Genomic DNA, 16,986 nt, shown 5'->3' on the forward strand with positions numbered 1-16,986 from the left:
TTTACAGTGAATCATCATGCACAGAAACTCTTAGTTAAACCGATGAATTCAGATGAAGCAGCAGAATAGAAGCAGTAGGAAAGAGAAGGCAGCAAAAAGTCTCAGCTGTAAGAAGTTTGGAACCCAAATGCCCTAAAGCAGCAAGTTACCTCTGAGTTCTCACATGAGCCCTTCTCCCTACTGAATTCAAGTATCAGCATATATTAAATACATGTACAAGACCAGTCAAAACGATCTCAAATCGATCTGAATGTGATGAAATCTCAGGAAAACTATTCCTGACTGTCCTCATAAACACTGTGAGACATACTATTAAACAAAACTACATATGTTTTTGTTTCTCCATCTTCCCAATCCTTTATGACGTGTTTTCCGCAAAGATTACCATATACTCCCTGAACCTCAGAAAGATAGAAAGTATCTTTACAAGGTATCTTGGAAACATTTGTTACCCTTACAGGGCTACAAACTGTAACTTTGCCTCTTAGATTTTGGAGTAATTGCTTGATAATTAATAGAAATGCAAGACACCAGGTTTTAGTTCCTTCTCCAAAAACTTTCCAATTTCTTAAACCACTAGGAAAAACTAAGTAACTGAATTACAAGGAAAGGTAATGTGAGTATTATCTTTAACCCCACACATAGAAGAAAAGAGAAAGTTCAAAACATTTACATTTCACACACATGAGTCTACACAAACCTATCTAAAACCCTTTTTCACATGTGCAACTCCAATCCAGTCCATCTCCTTGCTACACCCTCAGCACATCATCATTTAACCTGGCCCTGCCAAAATCCAACTTGTTTCTGCTGACGCCTAAAAAAACACTTCTGAAGAACTCCTTGGAAGTGTTCCACTCTTATCCCTATGCCCCTCAAGTGACTGTTTTACTGCACACAGAGCCATCAGCTGAGGAACAGCAACAAGCATCACAACCAGGATCGTGGAAAGTAACGTAACTGAATGGCGATAGCACTGATGCTGTCCCTGAAGTCTCGTGGGTCTCACACCCAAACAATTCTGCCAGTAGTACATCATGCACTGTGCGACTGGAAAATATTCTGCACTATCAAGTTTTGATATGAAAATCAAGCACAATTTAGGTGTATTTATCGTCAGCATCCCCCTGTTCCAGAAGAACTTTTTACCGAAGTAATTTGATCTTTAAAGGAAAAAAAAACTGTAAAGACATCTTACACTGCAACAATGCTAAGGAAAGAGAACATCGTTTGTTATTTATTTAGACTAATTTCTATTCAGATTGTAACATGAGCTCTCCCTGCTTTGAGAGCCAAAGTCACCGCTCAGGACGGGATAACCACGGCGGCCGCAGGTGCGAGGGGGAAGGAGACACGCACACACCATCAGTTAGGTAAAACACTCCTCACATGACTAAGTTTCTGCTCTTAAAATAATCCTAGCAACTTCAAAGTCAAGCAGGAGGGAATTTTTTTGTGTGTGCTCGCAGAATAAAGGATTAAGCAGAGACATGCAAAAGCCGCACTTATTTCGGGAAGGGAAAGAACGAGACGCGTTTCCTCAACAGCTTCTTCGCAAATATTTGCATCGAGAAATCACAGCGAGGGGCAGGCTCCGGCTCGGACGGGCTCCGGAGCGCTTTGCACGGGGTACCTGCCGGCTGGGACCCGACCCCCCCCCGGCGCAGCCCCACACCACCTGCGCTGGCATTTCCTGCTCCCTACAGCCTCCGAAAACACTCCCCAGAACCCCGCCGACGGGCAGCGTGACTCCGGCGTTAAACATTAACCCCGCGCCCCGGCTCTGCCCGACCCAGCAGCCCGGCGCGGAGCCCCCCCGGCTCCCCCAGCCCACCCCAGCCCACCCCACGAGCACCCGACCTCGCTCAGCCCCAGCTCCCAGCCGCTGAGGGGGGCGCGCGGCTCCCTGAGGCGCGGCGTTACCCCCCAACGGCCGGCGCGCGCCACGGCCCCAAAGGCAGCGCCGGGGAACGCGGGGGGGGGGCAGGGGGGGTCGTGCCTCTGCCCCCCGTCCCCCAGCCCCAAGCCGCGGCGCCCCCGCCTCACCTCACCTCAGCGCCCAGCCCGGCCCCGCAGCTTCCTCTCTCGCCCCCTTCCCGGCGGGCGACTCCGGGCGCGGCCCCGCCCTCGCGGTAACTTTGTCCTCCCTCCTCCTCCTCCTCCGGCTACGCCGGGTCTCGCGCTCGCTCCTCCTCCTGCTCCTCCGCGCCTGCGCGCTGCGCGCCAGCCGCCGTTGTCACTCCCCCCCCCACCCTCCCTTCACGGGGGCGCGAGGCCGGCCGTTGGGCGGGTGCCGCGGCCGGTTACCGCCCCTCAGGCGGGCGGCTGAGGGCTCCGTTACCCCCCCGCCCCTTCCCCGGGAGGAGCCCCGAGGTAACCGGCTGGGTGGCAGGCAGGAGGCCGCTGTTGGGCTGCTCCAAACCGCTGGGCTGGGGAGTTAATGGGCTGGTAAAAGCGGACGGGGCAGCGGGTGTTTTTCCAGCAATGGTTTTGCCAGGGCTGGCTGCTGGGCGTCTGTCAGAAGTGGCCCAGGCACGGGAGTGCCGCTGGGATGAGGGCGGCTTTGGTGACAGACCCCAAGCCAGTGTACACATACCCCAAAGCTGCCTTGCGTTTCAGTTCCACGCAGCCCAGAAAGGTCCTACTTGGTATCACCTAAAGATCTGCCCTGGGGTCATCGCCCCACAGTCATGTTCCCTATTATTTTTATCTGGTCTATTATTTTGGAGAGGGAGGAGTGTTTCCTTTTGTTACTTGCAAAAGGAACTGTATGTTGATGAATACTCGTGTTTCTAGTTGCTCAAGTACCTGAAGTAGTTTGCTGTTATTTTCTTGGATAAACATGTAGATTTCATTAACACATTTCACTTCTAGGCTAGTAATGAAAATACAAGTGTTACCACACCCAGTACCAGTCCTTAGCACATGACTTTTTACGTTCCCATATTTCCAATTGCCTTTTTATGGTCTTTCAAGATTGGACAGCTGTTTATGTGTATGAATGCACGTTCACTTTTGCCACACAACCTTCTGCAATAATAAAGTCCTTTCCTTGTAAAGCTCACTTCCCTCATCTCCATTAGATCATCCAGACTGCAGTAATGTTTTGCTCCAGAAGATACTGTGTGAAGCACAAGGCACTGTATCAAATGAGTTCACTGCCTCATGTAAATGCTACAGTTTTGTTCATCATTTATCCATTTTCATCAAAAAATCAATTTTAATCCATTTTGATCAGATTGTTTTTGCTAGTGTTTCTTCCATTATATTGCTAGTGTAAGAAGCTTGCTGGCAAAGGCAATTTTCTCAGTTTCACTGCCCAGCGTTTATTATCAAGTGGCCAACTTTTTACTTCAAAAAATTATATATTTGGGGGAGAATTACTATTAAATTGTCCAAACTTTATATAGTTATATGTATAAACATACTTTTCAGTGACTTGCATAGTCATTTTCATAAATTGGAGATCTTTAATACAAGATTAGTTGTGTTTTTTTTTTCTTGAAACTTTCAGATGTTATGGCCACTACTGTATATACTTTATGATTGCTTAACAGATACTTTTTACATTGCTCACAGTAACAGGTACAGTATATGTTTCCCAAATTTTGTGATTTTTGAAGGGAATATAATATTTGCTTCTCCTGTTGTCCTAAGATTCATACAGCATTTTGGCACAACAACCATGTTCTGATGCTTATGTAGAACTTTCTTAGCTGTGTATTGTTTGAATCTCTAATTTTCAGCAGAAATTTTAAAGTGAAGGCACATTAGAAGTCAGCATGTTAATATTACCATTAAAAAGTCCACTTTCGTGTTAGTACACTTTGTTATGGTGTATTTAAAAAAAAACATTGTGCGTATCATTTTGGTTAGTATCTGTTTAGTCCTTGATCCCTGCATTACTTCTTTGCAAAGCCAGTCATGCAAAGGCGTTTGTGAATCCCAAACTAGCATTATGACTTCACTGCAACTATGACCTTATTTTGATATTTTTGCTTCTCCGTGTACTCTGCTTTCTCATTTGCCTTTGCCCTTTTCCTCAGCACAGATTTGTTTTTCATTGCTAATCTTTTAGAAGTCCCTTAGGACGTATACCGGTTTCTTCTGTTCTTTTTTTTCTCAGAGGAAATGTAGTCTGTGAGCTTTAATTATGGTATATTTTAAGATTTTCTACAAGGGGATCTTAATAGAGTCTTCCACACAGTACAGACTGAGAATGACACAGGTGTGGCACAGGAAGCCCCAAATGAACTAAAAGAAGAACTTTAAAATTAGAATAAATGGTGCAAGTGCAAAACAATGCCACAAGGGCAAGTGATTTCCTCTTGTAGTAGTCAGTACAGGATATGTGCTATGCATGATGCAGGGATGCGGAAAAATGTTTACATGTTTCTAGTATTGATGTTTATGTAAAGTTTGATAGTATTAATAACATATGTTGTTAAACAGGGGAGTTGACTGGGCAGTTGAAAAGGTCTTAAACTTGGAGGAAAGGGATCCAGAGTAAACTAAAACAGGTATTCATAGTTCTACTCAGTAATCCAACCACTCAGTTTGGCTCCAGGCTAACTGACCAATATTAAGACTTTCAAAAGGCAGAAAGAATGATGTGGCAGAGTGGTTGATTGTGGGGAGGGGCACAAGGGTGGCACAAAACACACGGCTGGAAGAGAGTGGGAGAAAGACCATAACCAGATCCTTCAGCACATCCAGGAGGTTGGCTTTTGGCACACGTCCAATCCAGGGCAAAACATATTTATGTAAAGTTAGGTACTAAAGCAAGAATCTTATTTTTAGGAGACATTCAAAGGTTTAAAATTAATTACGTTAAATATTTTTCCTGAAAACTGCAGACATTATACTTCTTTTTCAGTGATGAATGAGCTGGAAATCTGTGTTTCAGAGCTGCACGCAACATGGTATATTTTTGTGTTAGAATGCTTTTGTTCCAGGGTGATCCATACTGTTGTTGATGTTGTCTGATCAGATTTCTTCCTCTGAAATAATTTTATTGTCATGCATTTTGTATACATAGTGTTTCTGTGACCACGTTCATACCTTTAGCTGTGCTGGAACACCTGTTCTCCATTTTCTTTTATATTTCTTAACACTTGGGACATCTTTACAACAGTCTTTTCAAACAGTTACTACCCTCCTCATGTTCCTATGATTTATGAAGACATTATGGCTGTCTCTAATTTTCTCAGGGGGATAGAAAACTAAATTTTGTTTTTAAAAAACTGATTTAAGTCATGTTTTGTTGGGTAGCTAATAGATTTTGTCATGGTGCTCTTCTGCACCCATCTTTTTTCCTGTTTATAAGCTGATAATCACGTGAAATCAACTTTATGTACTTACTGAGAACTGTGTCTGTACTTACCGGGGGCTTTTGCAAAAACTGAATTAGCAACAATATTAACATGTAGGATCTAAGGCAGAAGGTTCCATGAGATGCTATGTTGCTTAACTAATTATGAATACTCGATTTTCCATGTTCTCAAAGCCTTTAGGGAATTGTCAGATCACTTTTTGCCCAGGGAAGAGAAAAAACTTTCAAATTCCAAGACACTCACACAATTACTTGTCTTCAGGAGCAGTGGTTTTCACTGAACACAGGTTAGCACAGTGCACTTTATAATACTGCAAGGGTTAGCTATTAGAAGGAAAACAGGCTGGTAGGAAGGAGGGCCATATGGGAGTAAAGCAAACAAAAAATAAACTATTCTTGTTACTTAAAACATAAAATAATAATCATATGCATTTGCTAGGGAGGCTGAAAGGAAGTCTTAACAACATTTTAGTCCAACATCTGTTCTCTAGGTTGTTTTGGTCATCTGTATTATCACTAAAAGATGCAAAACAAAGCACAACAAGTAAAAAAAAAAAAAAAAAATCTCAAGCTTTCAGTAAGCTAAGTGAGGACACATTGCTTTGTGGGCAGTTTACCTAGCTATGTTCCAGTCCTCATGTTTCCCCTACCATGAGGACATACACCCACCACCTTTTCTTTTAAACATACTCTAGCAAAGTTTTCCTCTATGTAGCTTGTAGCAAGCAGTCACATGAAGCTTAGTCATCTGATTGCTCTCTCGTTCCCACATCCTGTATAGAGGCTAAAATTTACAGACATATCCACATCCAAACAGGCTAGCGGAGCATTTCTTTAAAGACTCCTTTGGGCAGGCACATGATTTTCAGTGAACTGGTTTCCCACTCCTTTTTTCATCCTACCTGGAATGCTATGTTTAAAAGGTATTTTGCTCTTAGTAACCTTTCTGGCTATGTTTCTGCTTATGGACATGCTGCAGCCCTGCTTCATTCATATAGCATCTGTGAGGAAGGGCTACATAAGAGCAAAACATGCAGAGCTGAGCTCAGAATGAGCAGAAATACTATTTGGGGGAAAAAAAAATAGAGAAGGAAGGTATGGAATAGTGATGACAAAATTAAAGGTGAAAAAGAAGAATGAAATAATGAAACAATGGTTACTATTGACAGTAAGAAGAGAAGGATGGGGAAAAATTAGGACATTAGAAGCCATAAATGAAAGACAAATATTGATCTCATCTGAAGAAGCATCACTTGGTTTTAGTCCTCAAAGCTCTAAATAAAGCTTCAGAAGCAATGAGAGTGTTAAGAAGGGTTGATTTATTTTAGCTAGGTTAAAAATACAGAACGCAGGAGACTGCAGAAGAGCTGAAATAGGCAAGCATCACAGACTTACAGGGAGGAGCCTGCTGCATGCCATCTCATGAACATGCAACAGCATCTCATGATTCTAAACCTCTAGTCGTTTGTTTCTCTCTTCTCCAGTGAAGTAGCTGTAGACAAGCTTTCATAGAGCAAAAACACACTATTTTTTAAGTTTTCTGACCATAGGTGCAGGAGCAAACACAATATGTTTTGCTCTTACTGACTGTGCACTATCCTATAAATGGATAGGATTTATAGACTATAAATTCTTTCCCAGTAGTTTTTCAAGCACTAAGATATTCAATAGGGTGCCAGAAGCAATTTCACTGAAGTCATCTAGAATTTCACCCTGAGAGTAAGAAACATTGGTTTCTGTTCTTCTCCAGACATACTGAAGGTAATAGTCCTGGAACAAGACTTGAGTGTGCATGGCTGTGTTCATTCTTTAGGAAGGAGGGAAATAAGGGGGGGGGAATATATCTTGCAAATGAAATAGATAATCCAGTTTCCAGTCCAACAATCTACCTCTGCGGGCCAACAATGCAAAAATCCTCTCCTATTTTACGCTGTTACATTTTTAAAGTTAGTTCTTGAATTCCTGGAAAAGTATGAGAACCTTCTATGCATGCTGTACATGCCAGGCCCTTTTCTGAAACTGTGTCGTCATCTGGGTGCTTTAGCAAACAAAGTTTTAATGATGATCTTTGTTTGTCTTGCATGTGTCTTGCACAATCCTTTCAAATTTGTGTGTCTAGTTCATTGCTTTTAGGGTATAAGCCAATGGTGATGGATGTCTGCAACAGGAAAAGAGAAGAATGAGAGAGATGATTCCTTAAAAAGTTCATTCCTAGGATTCACATAAACCATCTCTGACTAACTTGAGCTTTGTGGGTGAAAACCAACATAAAGCAAATTTAGGGAAAAAAAAAAAAAAAAGAAAAAAAAAAAGAAAAAAAAAGGAATTATCAATAGATACAGAATTGAGTAATTCAGTGGTTGAAGTTACATTATATAATATGTAGTGTTTTAGTAACAGTTTAAAATACATGTGATACCTCAGATAATAGAATGCAAAAGTGTTAGCAAGTATTTCAAACAGTGGTTTTGTCCTCTATGAGAAACTGAACACTGAATTAAAATATATGACTTGAATCCTTGAGTCCCCACCTCAGTCTATACTTAAAGCAAATTTGACAGGATTGTGTTATAGAACAGGCTGATTTAAAGGGAAAAAAGAAAAAAAAAAAAGAAAAAAAAAAAGCAGTTGATTTGTTAAATGTTCTTTGTGATCATTGTATCTCTGGATTTAGCTTGCTGGTTTTCTTTTCTTTCTTTTTTTTAATCCTTTCTGAAGTTTCCATAAAAGCTCTCAAAATAAAAATAGAGTCTCCAGTACAACATTAAAATGGTTAGCCCTGCTTCTATGCACAGAATGAGCTGGTTTTCATTTGCAAACCAGTAAGTTACTTACCAGGTGTAAATTGAGCGTATGTTACTTTAGTTTGAACAAAAAAGAAATCCTGGTATTTGAAACGTATGGTGAGTTTGTACTGTTTGTACTGTGCTGAGACATCCATTCTTACTTCCCTTCCCAGAGCTAGGAACTGTCCAGGACTATGTTCTGCTGTTCTGGGAGTGTTGTCAGATAAATTAAAAGCCAGGCCAATACTAACTTCTCCTGAAAGACTTGGCCCTTGTTTATTGATTCTGTTGTAACAGCATGTCACTACTCCTTTCTGGGCGACTGAAGGAGGCATAGGAACTACTAGGTCCTGTAGTCAAGGGGAAGGGTTTTCTGTGTGAGGCTCAGTGCTGAAATGAACATCTTGACTGCGAATAGTTTTCTGTAACATGGGCATTACGTAGACAGGATGCTATCTACATAACTTCTTTATAGAGGACAGACATTTTTTATCTTCTGCTTGTAAAGATTTTTTTAAAAAACAAACAAACAAACAAAAAAAAAAAACAGATTTTGGAGGATTAAAGAAAAAAGGCTAAGGACACACAAGTAAATAGGTGAAAACGTCTTTTCTCTAGATGTATCATGCCTGCTTTCTTTCTGTAATGCAATAACTGCTTTTTGAGATGAATGAACTTGTTAAACTGAAGAAGAGGGGAAATAATAAATGAGTTGTCAGATGGGCAAAGAAATGCCCGAAAGGAAAGGTGGTGTGTTACACTGAATGGCAGGGAGGAGTTGTTAGAGCTCAGTCAAAAGATTGATATTGAAACTGGTGTTGTTTAATATTTTCATGAGTGGTCTTGGCACAAAGAATAGAACTTGCTAATGAAATTTGTTGACATCAAACTTGGGAAACATTCCCTGTGGGGTGGTGTACTACCAGAATAATTGGATGACCTTGAGGAGTAGAGAAATACAATGGGATAAAAAACAGTTACAAAGCACAAGGTCATATGCTCAGGGAGTAATAGCAAAGGCTCTCTGATATAAACTTAGAGCTTGTCAAATGGAAGATGGAATTTGAAAGCATGATCTGTAAACCACTGAGAGGGTGGTTGTGCACCACTGATTTGATGTTCCTGTGGAAAAGATGAACTCAGTCATAGGTAAATTCAGCCTTGTATTTCTTGTACAGATAAGGAGGTACTAATGCCACGTGTGGTACATGTGACTGGTGAAACTTTAGCTCTAAAACTGTGCACAGATTTGAAGTGCACAATAATTTAATTGGACTTAGGAGAATTGTAAAGAAAAAAAAAAAAAGGACTATTAGAGAAGTGAACAATAGTCTAAAGGAACTTGGGTTGTTTAGTTTAGCCACATCATGTGGCTAAAAGACCTGACAGGTTGCAATAAATGTGGAAGGAAAGAAGGAAAGGAGGCTTGTTTAAAAAAAAAAAAAAAAAGTATAAAAAAAAAAAACATGTTTTGTTAAGAAAATAACACCAACAGAGCATGAATTAGAATTTAGTGTATTTTTTTTGTTGTTGTTGTTTTGTTGTTTTGTTTTTAACTGCTCAAGCCTCTAAAGCCTTGCAAGCTGAGAGAAAATATCCTCATTACATGATACAATGAACTGTAATGTGCAAGGAACACACATAAGAGCATGGAATTTGTTTTGTCCTGTGTTTCATCACGCTGGAGTTAGAGCGTGCTCAGGTCTGAAGTGTTCCATGTATTAGCTGGAAGTAACCATAGTCTAAAACAGACTGACAGAGGAGGTGGAGAGAATTGTTAGATTTCTTCACTGTGTTAAAGGTGATGGATATGAGTGCTGTGCTGAACAGAGTGTGCTGCTAGTGGCTTTCCTTGCCTCTTAGAAGAGCAAGGCTCCTGTGTCCATCTTAGAGAACCGTAGTGCTGCAGAGCTGCTTCACTGCTTCCTTCCCACTGATGGCTTTTGAATTCCCCATTGTCTGTTCCTGTGCCTATTTTGTAAGCTGTAGCCATGTGAATGATAAAATCATGAAATGAAATATATGGAGACTTCTTTGTTTTTATTTTGAGTTCTGTGTAGTATCACTTTCTCTTCAGCAACTGTGCATTAATGAAATGTATTTGTATCACACAAAACCCTGCCAGAAATTAAGTACATTCCATTATAGTTCAGTAACGCTTGATGTAGCTGGTCAGCTTGCTCTTCTTCCTATTTGAACAGCATGTTCTTACTTTTTTCCTTGCCAGCAAATAGTCAAAATGTTCTCATTAAGAACTTGAGGAATGACATATTGCTAGAATTTAAGTGCCAGGATTAAGCCTTGTTTGGGTTCTTGACGTACAATAGGTCGGCCTAGGAAGAGTCTGTCATGTCTCAAATGTTTGTTTATAGTCATTTGTAGTTATCTTGTGTAGTCATCGTTCAGTAATCTTGAGTGTAATGACTACAGTAACTACTGTTTAAAGTTAATATTTTGCCTAGCTTGAGTAACTTGGCTCAACAGGGGAACTTCACAATGGAAAAGGAAGTGGAGTGATACTCCCTAGATTACTGCATGACTGCAAGCCTTCCTCCTGTGGGAATTGCTAACCTGCTGCTCTGTGTGCCATGTGAGATCTCCTTGCTCCTTACGCTGTCCTTTTAAGCCCTTCTCCATTCTTTTCCCTCTTCTGCTTCAGAGGAATTGGATGTATTTTCTTGAAAAAGGGTACCGTCCTTTTGAGAATGGGAAAGGGATTTGAAGCTTTTTTGTTTTTATCCTTGTCTTTTTTTTTTTCAGTGTGTGTGTGTTTATGTTGAAGATGACTGTCCACGTGTCCCTCAGAACTCCAGAGAAATCCAGTTCTAAGTTATACCTTCCGCACAAAGCAGCCTGAGGGCATTCCTGCATTAATGAGTACAGCCAGCTCTGAACTGGCAAAGTTCAGGCTGTTCTTTGCACAAACTCCGTTGAATATTTTAATCTCAATTTGCTTTTGAAAGAATAGCTGGCTCGCAATATTCAGGCTTAATTTTACTCTTACGGTGATTTAAAAATCCTGTGCCTCTTAAAAGCATTGCTGAAATTTGTCTCACAATGTCTCTGTCAAGTCGGAAAGTATTGCAAATGCTGCACCAGGTGTTTTGGATGAATAGTTTGTTCACAGGAAATACAATTTCCATCTGAAATGAATTTGTATTGAATTTAGTTGATGGTTTGGGCCAAACAGAACTGTAAGAAAGAAGTTATTTGGACTTCTTAAGAACTACAGTTAACATAATTTTATTTAAAAACATACCAAATACTAATTTGTTAATACTTACTTAAATCAGTTAAAACCTGTTCACTGTAGTATTATATATTTTATTTCCAGTAAAATGAAAGCAATATGTTTTTCTACCCGTAATGGTTGTGGTATTTGTTATGCACTTGGAATATTATGTGCATATTTGCATAAACCTGTTTACTTCTTTTTTTTTTTTAATCATAACATTTCTTGTTTTAGATGAAAAAAAAAAAAAAAAAAAAGTTATATAGCCTGCATTAGTATTTCTGTTTAATTGGAAAGCTGAGGAATAAATTATATGTTCTGCCCAAAACCAGTCCATGACAAACCCCATACAAAGTTTGGATTTTCCAGACTATTTTTACCTGAGGCTCTTCTTGTGTTTTAATCAGTAAAGTGAATATTTCCTTTCACTTTTATTCATTTTTGTTGAACTTTGTATCATAATCACCACTTACTAAAACTGCCTTTGATATTCTGTGGGCTGATGTGTACTTAACATGTGGAAGGAACATGATGAGCGTGGATGCAGGAGGGTGAGGTCTCACTGCACAGGATCAGGAGTCTTGCCAAAGGCGTAGCTGAGGTCAGGCTCTTGTGTTCCCTGTGGCGCCCATACTCTGCGTGGGAGGTTTTAAGTTAACTCTGGCTCTCTCTGATTCTAACTTTTAAGAGTTGTTTTAATTTTAAGTGTTCTCGTTCACATGTGGAACTTGGCTTTCCTCTAGCTGCTCCCATAGTGGATATTTTTATGTAAATGAATAAACCTGTGTGCTAACAACACTTGCTAGTACTGTTGTAGTACCTATGATTTGTCACAGTACTTATGATATTTGTAGTACACATGATTTTCATGAGCCTGCCAGACAGTATTTCACAGGGCTCCCTGATCCTTCTTCCATATTACTGAGCTTTAACAGTGCCTAGTAGAAGATATTTATAGAAATAAACTGGCTAAATGTGAGGTGATCTTTCTAACAAAGCCTTCCACTTTCCAACAATAAGCCCCAAATTCTTATCACATTGGAGCCATTATCTGTAGCAGGCATTTGTTTAATCCTGTTTTGAAGTTATTAATACTTTTTGATCCACAGCATCCTGTAGCATCAAGTTCCACGACTAATACTTGAAGAAGTATTCATTTGTTTAATTCTAAAGTTTGTTCCTTATCATTTTAAGAGTCAGTTTGTTCCTTAGTTATTGTCCCCTCCTCATCTTCTCCATACCATTTGTGGAGACCTCTGTCATAGCTTCCTTTATTTGTTTGTAGACAGTGTAATTACTGTTTCCTTGCAGAGAAGTTTTCTTTGTCTCTTTCTTTGCTGAGGCTCCTCTCCTGACTTTTTTGGAGGGAAGGGTTAGAACTCTGTAGTGGTTTATACTTAGCCTGAACAGCCTGCAGCCTGTTTAAAATAATTTTCTTGGGGAAAAAAAAAAACAAAAAAACACCACCACCAAAAAAAACTTTCAGCTGCTTTTTAATTTCCTTTTAGTTAGAGTATTTTATGTTCAGTTTCATTTCTTAAACTATATCAATATGCTGGCTGTATTTTATAACTGTTTAATTTATTATCATCTCTCTTCTCCATTCCAGTTACGTAAGAGCTCTGTGACTGCCATATTATGTATGAATAATTTAGAGTACTTTATTTGTTTTTGAACAGTATGTAGCCTCTGGGAATAATGAAGGGAACAGCACTACATGACTGTCAGCCATATGGGGATCTTCTGGTATTTCTGTCTAGACTGCTAACAATTTATGGACCACGGATTAAGAAATTATAACCCAATATGTGTAGTATTTTATGCTTCACTTTCTTACAGTATTTCAAGAAGTGTATTTTTTCCTCCTGTCAGAGATGGTCTGGAATATTTTGTGCTGGTTAGTAATGCCATCTAAGAACTGAATTAGATGGTTGTAGGTTCCAGGTTATTAGTGCCTGCTCTGAAAATAAAAACAAAACTTGTAGATACAGGCTCATATTTTTCTCCACAGTTCTGTACAGTTTCCCGGAGTATTTCTGAGGCTTGATGAGTGTTGTTTGTACTTCATCATATGTACCATGCACAAACAACTGTATATGTGGTCAGCCCCAGCTCTGTAATCTAAAACATCCATTTGGATGCTGAACACATAGTAGCTTAAGGTAATGGCATAAATTTAAATTACAAATACAGATTTGAGATGCAGTAAATGTAATGAATGGTGAAATTCTGCCTCCACAGAAGTCAGAGCCAAAACCCTTGTTTGATTTCACTGGGATCAGAAATCCAGCTCCAATGTGTTTTTCCTGGCTATGATTGAAGCAAAGCCTATTAAGCTAATGAAAACACTGCAGTGCTTTGAGACAATAGACTACTAATTCATTTCCACAGTTGTTGGTTGTGCAGAATATACAGGAGGGCGTGCTGACATATTTAAAGCACCTAAGAAGTGTGAACGCATTTAAGAAATTTCCAAAGTACATCCAAAGTTCAAGATTAGGTATAAGCAAATAGTTTGGAGGCAGACAGTAATAAAGTGACTTAATGTGAAGTGTTTGTTTCTTGGTACTGATGGTCTCTGTAGCAGAAATCAGCATCAGAGAGTCTCTGGCCTGCTGGATTCAAGCAAGGATCTCCGATCACTTACTGTGTGTAGTACTTCTGAATTTATTTCAGTGCTGCCAGCGTAGAATTTACATTTAGGCATAATTTGGCCTAATAACTTCATCTAAGTAAAGTGAAATATGAATATATAATTTTTTTGAGTCTGAACAAAGTATGTAGAGTAGGGATGTCATTCTATCAGTAAGCATACTTTCAGGCCATAACTGTATAGGATTAAAATACAGACTCCTGATTACTGTTATGGCTGATAACAATTTATTATCAATGCTTCATGCAGTAACAACCATTAACTTGGGCTTTTCATACCATAAAGTTATTTAAGGTGCGTATGTGTTTGGTATTTTTTTAAATAATAAAAAAATGTTGCTACTACATTTTTACACACTGTGATCAGTGAGTGTTTTGTGTAGATTGGGAAATGGCAGATCTGTTTCCTCAGTTCACCACATTGTTGATAAGAACATTGAAATGAATTTTAAAGTCCCTTTTATGCTGCTGTAATGGTTACCTTAATGTAAATAAAAATGAGGCCAAAAAAAGCTTTGGGAACAAAGACCTTTTAAGCTATATATTTACCCCTACTGCATTTCTGCCTGTTCACCACACCATTCAGTTCCCTTCTCTTTTGGAAGCAAATATGAGTGTTGTGCGATAAAGTATATGTGCTGTTATAAGCATATTTTCTAAAATATTTATATACTTGTTATTGTTACATTTGTATAAAGCTGTTGCTCGTGTTTTTCCATTTAATTTTATCTTTTTAGCTGTACTTCTTAGCTGCAGGAGCTTTTAGAAACACCAATGAAAATTTAAATATGTCAGTTGTTTTGTATATATCTTTCCAGATCTATAACTAAAAAGACCCTTTATTTTATCACTTCAGAGCCATATCTTTGTCTAAAAAAATAATACAAATCTTGATATTTGAACTCCTTCATTATTTCTACCCAAAGCTAGTCTCCTGTTGTTGTAGGATACGTTTCAATTGCCATATAAGTTTCTCACAAAGTAAATGCCTGTGCTGAAACTCACTGAAGTCATTAGAAAATCTTTGAATCCCCAACCTTAACAAAAATCTTCCTCTGTGGCAAAGAAATTGCTTTTTTTTGGCAGAGAGATTTGTTTGTTGCAGTGGGACTTGCACAATAAGGCTGCATCTAGAGTGATGCAGCCAGGGAACATTCCTGGACACTGGCAGTTGATCCTCTGTGCTGCTGAATGCTTAGCACGTTGCACAGTCCTCGCTTCTGCTAATTAACACTCTTCTAAACACTTCCCAGACATGGTTCAAGAGGTTAGCGTGGTCCAAGGCCTATTCCCAAAAGGTGGTTCATCAAAAGCCACCCAATATTGGAAGATTAAATAGAATGGTTGCACACTTCTGTGTCAGTTGGCCTCAGTTTTAAAAATAGTAGTTCTGGGCACATTTGGTTTACTGGTATGTAGATAGCTCTATGGTAGTCAAGCTAGTAAAGCAGGAGGAACAGGGTTCTGCTGCAATTGATAACAGTAGATGACTTTAATTAGAGGAACCAGATCAGAGATTATTCCTGAAGTCTCGGTTAGAATTTGAGGATGTAAGGACTGTCAGTAATTTCTAGCCTCATCTAACACAGTTATTTGGACCATCAAATGAACACATGCATAGCAGACTCAGTGCTTCCAAAAAATCTTAAGCTTCCTGAGCCCATTCTACTCCACTGGATCCTTGGATATATAGACAACGAAAGTTACCATCATGTGTATTGCAAGCAAGGTGGCTTGATCCACACATATAAGTTATCTTTACAGAGTAGACAATAAATATGCTCTGTCCTTTGTTCATAGTCCTTGCTGTGTATATGCTATGCACCAATGTTCTCATATTTCTATTCAAGCAGGCTTATAATACCTTATTGCAGCTTATAAAAAACAAGCTCCAGAACTTGTTTGCATTGCTCTTCACTATATTTTTTTTTCTTTAGCTTTTGCATTTTTAGGCTTGAAGAATTCATAATTTTTATCATTTTCCATATAATTATTGTACATTGTGCACAGTTAAGGTCCCAAAATTAATCCCCTGCTAGGAAAGTGTTCTGTCGGTGAAGTTGTTGGGTTTTTTTCCTTCACAAATTTGCTTATGACCTGTACATTTGGCTGTGCAGTTTGCAGCCAAAAATATTTTACTTTAAAGTAATTTAAAGATAATAGATGTCAATTTTCTGTGCCAACTACCTGCCTTGAAACCAGAATTGAAACATGGGAACCATTTTTACAGACACACATTTTAGCCACAAGAATGTAGGCAGAATTTTCTGTTGGTCTTTCCATTTTAAATCCATTCCAACATTCTTTTTTTTTCAGTTGTCAAGATTCTTGCTGAAATACTCACTTTTGTAGGTCAACGCCACCAAACTTTTAGTAAGAAAAATACCTAGAAAAAGCATTGTTTTACTTGCTTACCATCATCATCGTCTGTGGGTTTCATTTAGAGCTAAAATTTGATAAACATGTCACTATAGAGCTTGCAAAAATTTATGAATATTCTGATTTAAAGAAAAAATAGGTAGCTGAGTTACCCAGAAAGCTCTTGTTTGTTGTGTGCATGCTTAGAGACAATTATGCCCTGGAGAAGCATCTGGGATATAAGAAAGGGGAGCGGCCTCTTGGTTGAAGCTATTTCCTATTTCAAAACATACAAATTAAACTGTATGTTAGAATATCCAACCTACAGATGTTGGATACTTATCAAACATAAAGTATTTAGAAACAAGCAATTATTAAACTATATTTTCCTCTTACTAGTATGTAGTTGTAACCTGAAAAATGACACTGAAGAACAGCATCTTTTTACTGATTTTGCCTGCCTTCTTTGAAGTTATGGATCTAGTAAGAGTACATCCATATTGATACTTGTATTTCTAAAATGTCAGAGTTTGCCAGCATATCAAGAACAAGAAAACTCACATGCTTTTAAGTCCTAAAAGATATTATGGCTGTAGGGGGAAAGGTGTTATGAAATTTCTTTCTAT

This window comes from Aythya fuligula, chromosome 4 (genome assembly GCF_009819795.1).
Source record: "Aythya fuligula isolate bAytFul2 chromosome 4, bAytFul2.pri, whole genome shotgun sequence".
Lineage (NCBI taxonomy): Eukaryota > Metazoa > Chordata > Aves > Anseriformes > Anatidae > Aythya > Aythya fuligula.